The 12,405-nt window shown below is 39.3% G+C and overlaps 2 non-coding genes across 2 annotated transcripts; both read left to right on the plus strand.

Moving 5' to 3' along the window:
• The first annotated feature begins 2,727 nt into the window (after window positions 1-2,727).
• Window positions 2,728-2,802, plus strand: Trnat-ugu (transfer RNA threonine (anticodon UGU)). Its single transcript has one exon. It is a non-coding gene; the product is annotated as a tRNA-Thr (tRNA).
• A 799-nt stretch (window positions 2,803-3,601) lies between these two features.
• Window positions 3,602-3,676, plus strand: Trnat-ugu (transfer RNA threonine (anticodon UGU)). The gene has a single exon. It is a non-coding gene; the product is annotated as a tRNA-Thr (tRNA).
• Window positions 3,677-12,405: the final 8,729 nt, after the last annotated feature.

Genomic DNA, 12,405 nt, shown 5'->3' on the forward strand with positions numbered 1-12,405 from the left:
CATTAACAATGCTGTTCTCAATAAAGAATTTCCATAATAGATGATGTAATTGATATATTTTCCCAAAGAAAATAAGAAATTGCTCGAGCATGCGATCATTTCTTCATTTTAAATATATTGTAGCACAAGGGCCATAACCAATCATGGACAGAAACATTTCACTAAAACTTTAACCTGTTACAAATATTAAGAATGTGATAAACTACTCACCACTTTGCCCACTGTTGAATGGCAAAAACCACATCTCAGCATCTTGAAAACTTTTTGGAATGTCAAGTTACCAGGTTACAGGCATGATATGAGCGTTTGGCATTCTTAGGAGCTTTTACGATGAAAGTATGATGTAGGAAATGTATCAATATAATGGGAAAAATAAAAAATACTGTTGACATTACGCTTGAATAAAAATTGAATAAACTAGTAGCAATTCCTTACGTAAAACAAAGTTCCATTACAATATAGTTAATCAACTTGGAGATTTGTGGCATAGGTATGTGAAAAGCGAGAGCGTTATGATAGTGCAATAAGACGCACTCGATAAAGGGAATAACTTACCGAGAGATCTGTAGTATAAATCATGAACGGTAGCGAGAAATGTTTTTGTGTTGAAAACAAAACTATTGGTAGAGACAATGATGCTGGTGTAAGCTACACAGCCGAGTGATATTCGTATGCTTATTCCATCTCTGCTTCTTCGGGAACATGTGAACATCCTGCGCTTTCTACATTACATGTAGAAGAATTTCTAAATTGTTATGTTTTGAAAGTAGGCGAATAATCTGATCGTACCTGAACCAAGAGATAATTTCTGTGCTGTTTCAATTGAGCTTTGTGTCTCTTGCAGCTTTCTTTTATCACCATTCCCAGTTTACAAGCGTACCTCTCTCAGTGTGCCCGTCTATTTCCCTGTCTGCCCAAATTACGTTTAGTCTCTATCTCATATTACGCCGACTATGAGCTCTCTAGTGACAAGACGCTGGGATGAAAGACTTGACGGACGAAAGGTCGAAATTTAACATTTCGTCCATGTCGGTGACGTGGAAACAGATAATCCTGTACTAAGGGTCGACGAATGAGAAGATGGACAGCGCCTGAGAATGCTGCAGCTGTGTTCTCTGACGTCAGTCTATCCTGTCATCTGCCGCTGCCCTCGCCAGGACACAGATAAACGTCACACACCCATTCGCAGTTCTACACTCAAGTGAAATTGGCTGAGTACCAGGAAGAGATCAAAGGCATTACTGAGGGGATGCCGTGCATTTAATTCAGCCAGGTTCAAACGTGAGTGATTACATATATCTGTGACGAGGAGGGCTGGAGACTGTTTGATCTTTCGCCTAACTGAGTAAATGCATGTCCGTGTAAATAGGGGTCTCTCCTGTCAGAGCGGTTTTGTGGGAAAACTACACACCAGTGCCTGCCACAAAGTGAATCTGGACAACACAACCGATTTATTATTGTTAATATATCAGTCGTTAACAGCTTTGCAGATATCTACGACAGATAACAGTATCGAATAAGGTTCCAGAAGCTGTTAGGTGTTCTGTTTGAAAAAAAAACGTACAATGAAATTTTTCTTCCAGCTAGTATCAGGAATGTACAATGTAATAGGTGCTTTAAAGATGGATTAGTGTCGTAGGAGGTGGTTTTTATTTGTCGTGTGAGTGTGTAGCTCTAGACAGCTCTTGTATATAGCCGCACTCTGTTAAAAAAATTATACACGCTGCAATAAAGTCGGCCCACCTCGATTCGTCCCATCGTGGTTATATAGCGTGTCCATCAGTTCTGTAATTCAAAATTAGAGATGTGTATGGAAGAAAATCTCATCGCGTGGCAGCCCTCATTGTCTGTCTGGCTTTCGGGCTAGTTATCGCCACATCATTCAGTAGAACACGCTGCTCTCGCCACAATAGTAATAATAAATAATATTCCCCCATTAACTTTGAGGAAGATCTACTAAACATACATGTATTGACACTTTAACTGACATTTATTAATCACACACAAGGCCAAACAGACAGTAAGATCATCGCAGTTTTAATTGCTATTAAATGCACAGCAACTCGGGTAATATTTAGATTCGTGAAACTAACATGAAATGCCGTGCACATGTGAATCATACACACGTACACACACTCCTTACACACACACACACACACACACACACACACACACATTGTAATAGACCTCTTTAATATTGCGCATTCAATAATTTGTTCTCAGACCGGACGTTAGTCATTATTTTGAAGCGAGTTCCACCGAAGGGCATAGCCACATATTAAGATACAAAGATTTTACTTAGCTGACTGTTTGGAGGTTGGCTTGTCTTCCTTAAAGGCATTACGTCTACAGACTGATCTAGTACGTCGAAAAATAACCGATGAAAGAATTGTCAAAATTGTATTTCTGAAGTTACGAAATGTAGTAAGGAATCTTAACTTTCAAATGTTCATGAAGACAGTAACTGTTCTTTAAAGAACAGATACTGTTGATGACCGTGCAGCTTTTCCCTGAAATAAATGATGACTAACTTAAACCCTCAGCTGCCGACAGGTGTTGTTGATATACCTCGATGTGGACAGCTGAAAATGTGTGCCCCGACCGGGACTCGAACCCGGGATGTACCTTATAGGTACATTACATATGTGGAATTGTGGACAGTTGGGAATGTGAGTCTCACGGGAAGCGTGCAAGGGATAAGTCCCTGCAGTCGAGCTGTTCATCTGTGTTCTCGGTGGCTCAGATGGATAGAGCGTCTGCCATGTAAGCAGAAGATCCCGGGTTCGAGTCCCGGTCGGGGCACACATTGTCAGCTGTCCACATCGAGGTATATCAACAACAGCTGTCGGCAGCTGAGGGTTTAAGTTAGTCATCATTTATTTCAGGGAAAAGCTGCACGGTCATCAACAGTATCTGTTCTTTCAAGAACAGTTACTGTCTTCATATATAGAGTTAAAGGCTACCCAGCCATTGACCTTCGTCTGTGCGAATGCGCACAGGTTGCCCAAACTCTTACGGGAATCGCCAAAGCGTGCGCGAGTAATGAGTGGATGAGCAAATGTCTATAAGGTACATTACATATGTGGAATTGTGGACAGTTGGGAATGTGAGTCTCACGGGAAGCGTGCAAGGGATAAGTCCCTGCAGTCGAGCTGTTCATCTGTGTTCTCGGTGTGTCAGATGGATAGAGCGTCTGCCATGTAAGCAGAAGATCCCGGGTTCGAGTCCCGGTCGGGGCACACATTGTCAGCTGTCCACATCGAGGTATATCAACAACAGCTGTCGGCAGCTGAGGGTTTAAGTTAGTCATCATTTATTTCAGGGAAAAGCTGCACGGTCATCAACAGTATCTGTTCTTTCAAGAACAGTTACTGTCTTCATATATAGAGTTAAAGGCTACCCAGCCATTGACCTTCGTCTGTGCGAATGCGCACAGGTTGCCCAAACTCTTACGGGAATCGCCAAAGCGTGCGCGAGTAATGAGTGGATGAGCAAATGTCTATAAGGTACATTACATATGTGGAATTGTGGACAGTTGGGAATGTGAGTCTCACGGGAAGCGTGCAAGGGATAAGTCCCTGCAGTCGAGCTGTTCATCTGTGTTCTCGGTGGCTCAGATGGATAGAGCGTCTGCCATGTAAGCAGAAGATCCCGGGTTCGAGTCCCGGTCGGGGCACACATTGTCAGCTGTCCACATCGAGGTATATCAACAACACCTGTCGGCAGCTGAGGGTTTAAGTTAGCCATCATTTATTTCAAATCTTCGTCGTCTGGAACTTTTGCCGTATTGTAATACACAAGATGAACTAAGAGTTCGAACTACACGTCTGCTTTCTACATCCTCACACAAAGACTTGACCACCATTCACCACTAATTCGCACCAAGCCTGTAAACGATGTAGAACAACGGAGATAGTATGCGAAACAAAGAGTATATATATTTGTCAGAAACAACCCGCCGACCGCGGTGGTCTAGCGGTTCTAGGCGCTCAGTCCGGAACCGCGAGACTGCTACGGTCGCAGGTTCGAATCCTGCCTCGGGCATGGATGTGTGTGATGTCCTTAGGTTAGTTAGGTTTAAGTAGTTCTAAGTTCTAGGGGACTGATGACCACAGATGTTAAGTCCCATAGTGCTCAGAGCCATTTGAACCATTTTTTAGAAACAACCGCTGGTACATATTTAGCAAAATATTCTTCATCTACACCTACATGGATACTCTAAAAATCACATTTAAGTAACTGGCAGAGAATTCATCAAACCACCTTGACAATTCTCTATTATTCTAATCTCTTACTGCGCGCGGTGAGAACGAACACCTATATCTTTCCGAACGAGCTCTGATTTCCCTTATTTTATCATCCTGATCGTTTCTCGCTATGTAGGTCGGCGTCAACAAAATATTTTCGCATTCGGAGGAGAAAGTTGGTGAGAAGTTTCCGCCGCAACGAAAAACGCCTTTTTTTAATGATGTCAACCCCAAATCCTGTGGCATTTCAGTGATACTCTCTCCCCTGTTTCACCATATTGCAAATCGTGCTGCCCTTCTTTGAACTTTTTCGATTTACTCCGTCAGTCCTATATGGTAAGCATCCCACAACGCGCAGCAGTATTCTAAAAGAGGACGGACAAACAAAGTGTAGGCAGTCTTATTAGTAGATCTGTTACATTTTCTAAGTGTCCTGCCAATGAAAGGCAGTCTTTGGTTAGCCTTCCCCACAACATTTTCTATGTGTTCCTTCCAGTTTAAGTTGTTCGTAATTGTATTTCCTAGGTATTTAGTTGAATGTACGGCCATTAGATTTTACTGATTTATCGTATAACCGAAGTTTGACTGATTTATCGTATAACCGAAGTTTAACGAATTCCTTTTAGCACTCATGTGGATGACCTCACACTTTTCGTTATGTAGGGTCAAGTGCCAATTTTCACACCATTCAGATATCTTTTCTAAATCGTTTTGCCATTTGTTTTGATCTTCTGATGACTTTGCTAGTCGATAAACGACAGCGTCACCTACAAAAAAAAAAAAAAGAAAACCTAAGACGGATGCTCAGATTGTATCCTAAATCGTTTACATTGATAAGGAACAGCAAAGGGCCTATAACACTACCTTGTGGAATGCCAGAGATCACTTCTGTTTTACTCGATGACTTTCCGTCATTTACTACGAACTGTGACCTCTGTGACAGGTAATCGCGAATCCAGTCACGTAACTGAGACGATATTCCGTAAGCTCGTAATTTCACTACAAGCCGCTTGTGTGGTACAGTGTCAAAAACCTTCCCGAAATCCAGAAATACGGAATCAGTCTGAAATCCCATGCCAATAGCCCTCAGCACTCCATGAGAGTAAAGAGCTAAAATAAAATATGAAAATGAATTTACAAATTTTTATATTAAAACTTCAGTATAATTCTAAGGATATGGAATGTTAACATTTAACACTAGAAGTACCATCTGGGTAATTTTTGACCCACAGTAGAAAACCACCATTTTATTCGTATTTGGGTGGTGCTTTGAGTGTCTTCATGTTGACAATACGTCTGTAAAATGAATATTATACTGTCAAAAATAAATTTTTAGAAGAAATTTTTTTTAAATTTTACAGAAGAAATTCCACATCTTTCATCAATCGTCGTTAAAATAAGAAATACTTTTCTTTATAAAAAGATTGAAACAGAATCAAAACATATTGTTTATGTGAGTATTAATAGTATTTTTAGTTTTATAGACAAATAAGGAAAGTGACAAATATTTGTAAAAGTTTCTGAAATCCAGCAGGTGACTAAAATTCACCTCGTATTTTCTTCCTTATTGCAATCAAGGAACTAAAACGTGAGAAAAAAATAACGTCAGCCTATGATTAAAAATAATTGGTAATATTTAAGGACAGATTTGACAGACTTGCTTAAGCTGGGATTCAGACATTCGACAAGAGTTTTTGCTCGGCAGCTTTTGCACACGTACTTGTTGCACTTGAAGCATACGCTTCATGTTTTATTTCCCTTTGTTGTTCGCAGGAAACCTGAATTTGCCAAGACCTTCTATTTCCACGTTGGCCAGTGTCGGTATCGAGTGCCTGAAAGGGGAGACTGGCTCCTGTCTGCAGTTTGTAGAGGGCAGCAAGCTCATCTGCTACTCTGAGGATAAAGTCCCGACGTTAAATCTTCTTAGAGCTAAGTAACTTAAAAACTGTGTGAGCGTTGATCATGGCAAGGTCAAGAATATTTTAAAAGACACGCACAGGCTATCGATGGGTGCCAGCTCGGACACTGTAGTGTCTAGCCATTTGGTTAACTATATCGAATCCAAACTTAGTTTCATTATAAAACTTCACAGTTTCTGGAAGTTTCTTCTCGGTGTTTTCATTCATCTGACATCCAGCAAGCATGTTACTTAGAATAAGGATTTTTTTGTTTTATTTTTCCCTTGGTATGCTGTGAGAAGACTGTCGCCTGACTTGTAAGTGTGTTGCACACAATGTGTCGTCTCCACTTCACGCTACAGGAAGGACCTCCTTTTAGTGATCTCCCAAGAACGCCAACCAAACTTGTTCCTTTCCGTTTCAGCTCATCTGTCAGTTTCACAGAGATGAAGAAGTTGTCACTCATGACGTTCCGTAAGGGCGACACGCCTGACATTTGGTGACGTGTAAGAGAACTGTTATCAGTGCCCCAGAAAGTTGTGCAGAAGGAGACAGGGGGGAATTCCCCACTGTATAATATGCTATTCTGTGGATTCACAGTGTCACTGCGTAGGTCTGTATGTCCTTAGAAAACGGAAAGCCGCTTTGATATAACTTATCATCCATCACCGAATACTTCGTATTTCGCGTTCTTTTTGGTCCAAAGTATCATAATATACTCAACATCTCGTGAATAATATCGAGTCAAGTCCAGAAACTATTCAGTGTCTGAAAACTGGTATTAGTGATATCAAACTACGTTAAAATGGGTATGAGTCAAAAATGACCCACATGGTACTGCTAGTATAACAGGTAAATTTTTCATACTTCTAGATGAGCTAGGGAGATAAAATTTTGGTGAGTTGTGTAAGCCCATAAATGATGAACGATCATGAACGAGCGTTTCGTCCTGTGATGAATATGGAGGGGGCTACGGCCCTCGAAAAACCATCGTGGGTCAAAATTAGCCCACATGATACTTCTAATGTTCAGCATGAAACAATTAATTCTTGTGGACATACTTTTCATATGAACATTCCTTTCTGCAAACGAAGATGTCAATACCTGCTGGTATTGTAGGATTCCTATGTGTCACAGGGTCGACTACGTTACAACACCCCCCCCCCCCCCCCCACACACACACACACGTTTCGTTGTTGTCGTGCGTCAGCGATTATTTTCATGACGGTCGACCAAAATCGGCTGTTCCGAAAACTGTCGACCCAGTGCAAAATATGAATGAATCACGTAACCAACCGTGATACAGAGGTGAGCTTACACATGAACGTTTAGTTGTCTACGAGACAATCTGACTGTACCCCAGAGATAAGCCCGTGAAAATTGGCGTAAGAAAGCTCTAAAAAAATTCCACCAAAGAAATAAACAATTTGTGTACCGTTTCGTAACTGGAGTCAATCCGTGGGTATATTCGCACGATCTGGAAATTAAGTAGCTATCAAACTCTTTGAATGGTCCAAGATAAAACAAACCCATAAAAATGTTTCGCTTCCGGAGGTCTTCCAACCAAACTATGGCATGTTCCTTTGGTTACTCTGGTCACACAGTGGTCATTGCTCTAGAGGATTGAAGGACAGTTAAGCTGAGTTGTATACACCAAGTTGTTTGCCACAGATCACCGATGAAAACCGAAAAAAAACAACCGAAAACGGCGCAGCATTTTTCAGCATGACAATGCCAGCTGTCTCGCAGCACCTAAAACACGGGGAAAAAAACATGGAATTAATGTCACATTTCCCGTGTACACCCTATTTCTCTTTGTTTCTTTAGGTCAAACGAAGAATGCGTTCAGAGATATGTTATCAACTCAAGTAGGTGTTGTATAATTCCAAAACCATTCCCCTTAGGAGCGGAAAAAATGTTCCAAGAACTGGCTCTGGCATATGCAAAATTTATTATTTTTATTTTATAGCCTTCCCTGGGCCACTCTATTCAGTTATACGAAGATTTACACCGGTTGTTTTTATTCAATAATACAATACAGTTCAATAATAATTCAAAAGCACAGTTCAATTGTTCAGTTTTTATACAAGGATTATTATAATTTATTATTATATTCTATCTGCCCAATGCTTCATCATACTTTAAAATATTTTCTTTCTTTCTTCGTCTGACATCACTCATCCCACAGCCTTTTATTGATCTTCGTTTGTAGCCTACTTTGTGTGTCTTGCAGTACTATGATTTCTCTGTTTTGTTTTTTGTTCTCTACTCTACTGGAGTTCTCTTATATCTTCCTTAATTTCTGTGCTCCAATTAATGTTGCTCTTAATATTCCACAACTTTTTCTATTAATTCCTTACTGATTCTTTAATCTGGAGTTCTCATCAGACATACAAAGAATGAAATACGTTTCTTCCTGATTGTGCTCATTACTACTTCTATTTTCTTGTATGCTGTTTCATCTGAAGCTACTCTCCAATGTCCATTTACTTGATATTGTTTATTTTTGTATGTCCTAATTATTCTTCTTGCTATCTTCAGTGTTTTGTCTATTTCTGCTGTATTAATTGTTTTGAAGATGGTTTCGGCTACACAATTTATTTCTGATTGTGTTATTGTTTTATAAAGTTTTAATTTTGCATCTGTGGCTAGGCTCATTTTGGTGTATGTGTTTTTTGTACTGTAATTTGCATTGTTAAGTTTTTTTATTCTGTTTTGTCCTGCTGGTTTGTTATTTAGATTGTAAGGCACTATTTTACCAAACGTTTAAATTTATGAATAATTTTGGTTTCTTGTTCTCCTATTGTAATTCACTTTGCAAGTGGTAGGTCACTTAGTATAATCCCTGTTTCTTTTCTTTTTTTTCAAATGGTATTCTGAGATCAGTATTCTGTGCTATTTCTTGTACTGATTTAACTTGTTGCCTGGTTTCTTGAACATTGTTAGCAAGGAGAGTAGGATCGTTAGCAAATCCCAAGCTGTTCAAACTTGCATGATTTTCAGCACTTGTAATTCTAATGTTCTTTGGGCTATTTTCGTACCGCTCTCTTTATGTATGCCAGGGCTCAGTTGAACACTATTGGTGATAAACAATTTTTATAAGGTATGGCTCAGAGATACATGAAAAATAATATACGTTTTAAAGGTGAGTATTTTGAGAACCAATAAAGTGATTAGGACAAAAAACTGTTCTTCTTTCGTAGCTTTTGTAGAATATTGAAAGGCGACCCTCGTGTTCTTGCAGAAAAGTGAATGGCACAATGTACACAAATGCTTGAGAGATTGTTGTACTTTGGAACACTTTTCAAATTTTCGCCTCTAGCCAGATCTGTAAAACAAGATAAATATATTTTATTACTCAATTTTTAAGTGCTGCTGTTTTACCGGAAATTATAAAAATTACGCCGGAAGAGTAACGTTTTTCCACGTGTGTAAAAAAATATTCGAATGTACAACTCATTCATATACTTAAGAAGAAATATACTACTGAAATTTAAAGATGTCAATACCGCATTCGATAGTCTGTCTGTTACGTTATTACGCTGCTACCCGACAACAGTCAGTAAGTGAAATCAGATTAAGGGGCTCCGGAACGCCCTATACTTGCAATGTTAAAATAACGCTTATAAATTACATCTTTCCTTACAAAGTATTTGAGTTAGGAAGTTGAACTTTTTATAGATTATTTATTGGAATATGGGCTACAACTTATCACAGGGATTTTACAAAATTTTAGTTCAGTTATTAAAGATGATTTTTTTTCAATTGTAATGAAAATTCACAACATTTTTTTGCAATTTTTTATTTATATATTCAAAAATATACAGTTTTTTGGAAAAAGGCTGTGTTAAATTATGCAGAAGGTACTGTGTAACATTTACTGAAAGTTTGAAACAAATATGTTTGGAAGATCCTTAGAAAACATGTAATTAGTATGAGAAAATAAAAGTTTTGGGAATCGAGCGACAAAGATTGAATTAACTTTTTAGTGCATTCCAGGTCCATAGGATGGATTATCTTCATCTTCTGCAAACTCCTCCTCCAGCTTCCTCTTGTTCCTCCTCCTGTTTACTCTTGCTTGTATTTCTAGACTCTTTACAGCCCTGTCTGCAGCCCGAAGGCGTTTCTTGTCTAAAGCAAGCATCGCTCGTTGTTGTGTTCGTAGATTTTGCTACCATTTTCTTCAGTTGCAGTTACTGCAACACTGTTCCAAAAGGTGGTCATGTATGAACACTTATCACATTTCAGTTGTATTTCACTAGCAAGTCCTACGTGCTTTATTATGGAGAGTTCCAGACCAACTTCAGAACCGACATATCAAATATTTCATTCACATCCGATTCGCCCATATTGACAAATGCTGCACAATACCCAACCTAATGCTTTAGAGCAAAAAAAAAAAAAAAAAAAAAAAAAAAAAAAAAAAAAAAAAAAAAGCATAAAATGGCGGAAACTACATGCTGCGGTGTCTAGTACGCGTTCCATCATGTGATTCAAAAACTAATCTCTAGAATACAATCCTCAAGGTGCAACGCTGAATAGTTAAGCGATAACCCGCCGTTTGGCTTACTGTTTAATGAGATCCTGCGTTGCATATGTGAGATTTTTGTAGAGCGGAAGGATTCAAGGATTCTGGCGATATGCTCCATCAAGCTCCCAGCTAGTCTGCAGAAACAGTTACCATGAAGTGAATTTTAAAACTTTCCCGGCAAATTGAATGTTCAGACAAACTTCAGGCTTGCAGCCTGTAGTCGTTTAGTGTGCATACTAATTGCCCAATCGACCAACGGACGCCCAATGCTCGTAATTTCCCTCCGGTATACGGATGTTTTCTACTAAAGGTATTAGCAGATTAGTTACTGCTAAACGGAGACCTTCCAACGGTTTCGTCCAAACGAAGTCCGTATTTTAAACTGACTTTACATCGCTGTGTATCACAGAGAAATATAAACATTTTCATTGCTACAGTTTTGCAATGATTTCTGAATTACATTGTAGATTAGAAGTGTTAGCGCTTGTGTTATGTAAACTAATACGATCACCTTTCGTTCCAAATATTAAAAATGCTATGTACAATTAGAAACAACATACAGTTTCTCCTACAGCTGACGGCACCAATTACTCAGATCGAGTCTACAAAGGGTTTTCATATATGTTAATTAGCACACCCCAATCATTGCTTTATGTACTGAATCGTGAGATAAGAAATAAGGAGAAATACTATTGAAAATATGTTATCACCTGATTGTTCAACTGTATTGTGGCAATTTCATATCACTTTCAGCCGATAGTCTCATCGGATGTCTAATCTAGAATCTCTGTTTCCATAAGAGGCACTGGCTTGGAATCACTGGAAATTCGTGAGTGGTCTGCCTGTGTGTGTGTGGTGGTGGTGGTGGTTAGTGTTTAACGTCCCGTCGACAACGAGGTCATTAGAGACGGAGCGCAAGCTGGGGTTAGGGAAGGATTGGGAAGGAAATCGGCCGCGCCCTTTCAAAGGAACCATCCCGGCATTTGCCTGAAACGATTTAGGGAAATCACGGAAAACCTAAATCAGGATGGCCGGAGACGGGATTGAACCGTCGTCCTCCCGAATGCGAGTGTGTGTGTGTTTCTACTTATTAAAAGATACTTTAACCACTAGTAAATAAAATGTTTCGTTCCATTCCACAAATGATTTGGATTGCCGATGACGCTGTCAAAAAATAAAGGTACGTAATTTAACAGAATTCCAGTTAATCCTGGAAAGTTGCTTCTTTCGTTAGGTAAGAATAGCATATCAATAGAAATAAAGGAAACGTATGGATTTTTGAAAATATATGATGAGCTTAGGAAAATAACGCCCATGCTCGCGTGTTAGGTGCGAAGTAGCTTAACATTTGTGGAAGCAGGTATACGAACTTAGAGAAACGTAGATTAATTGTAGGAGAACATTGACGCTATTGAAACGTTCTTGACTTAGCAAGGTACAATGCCAACAATGACTGAATATAGGCATATTATCATCTACCGCAAATCTTGTGCATTTGCTTAATTGAATCACACTATATGACTGCCTTCGTGAAAAGCATCGGTAGGAGATCAAGTCGTTAACACACTGCCCGACAAAATAGTGAACACCCAGAAGATATTGTCCGTTGTCAGTGCAACTTAGTACTCGTGCACAGCATTGGAGGGTACGTAAATGATTAGCGTTGTTATTCTCTGTGAGGCTTAGAACACATGCATTAGTGTTGTTGTTCTTGTTTAGTGTTATCAGC

The sequence above is a fragment of the Schistocerca serialis genome, chromosome 2, assembly GCF_023864345.2.
Source record: "Schistocerca serialis cubense isolate TAMUIC-IGC-003099 chromosome 2, iqSchSeri2.2, whole genome shotgun sequence".
Taxonomy (NCBI): domain Eukaryota; kingdom Metazoa; phylum Arthropoda; class Insecta; order Orthoptera; family Acrididae; genus Schistocerca; species Schistocerca serialis.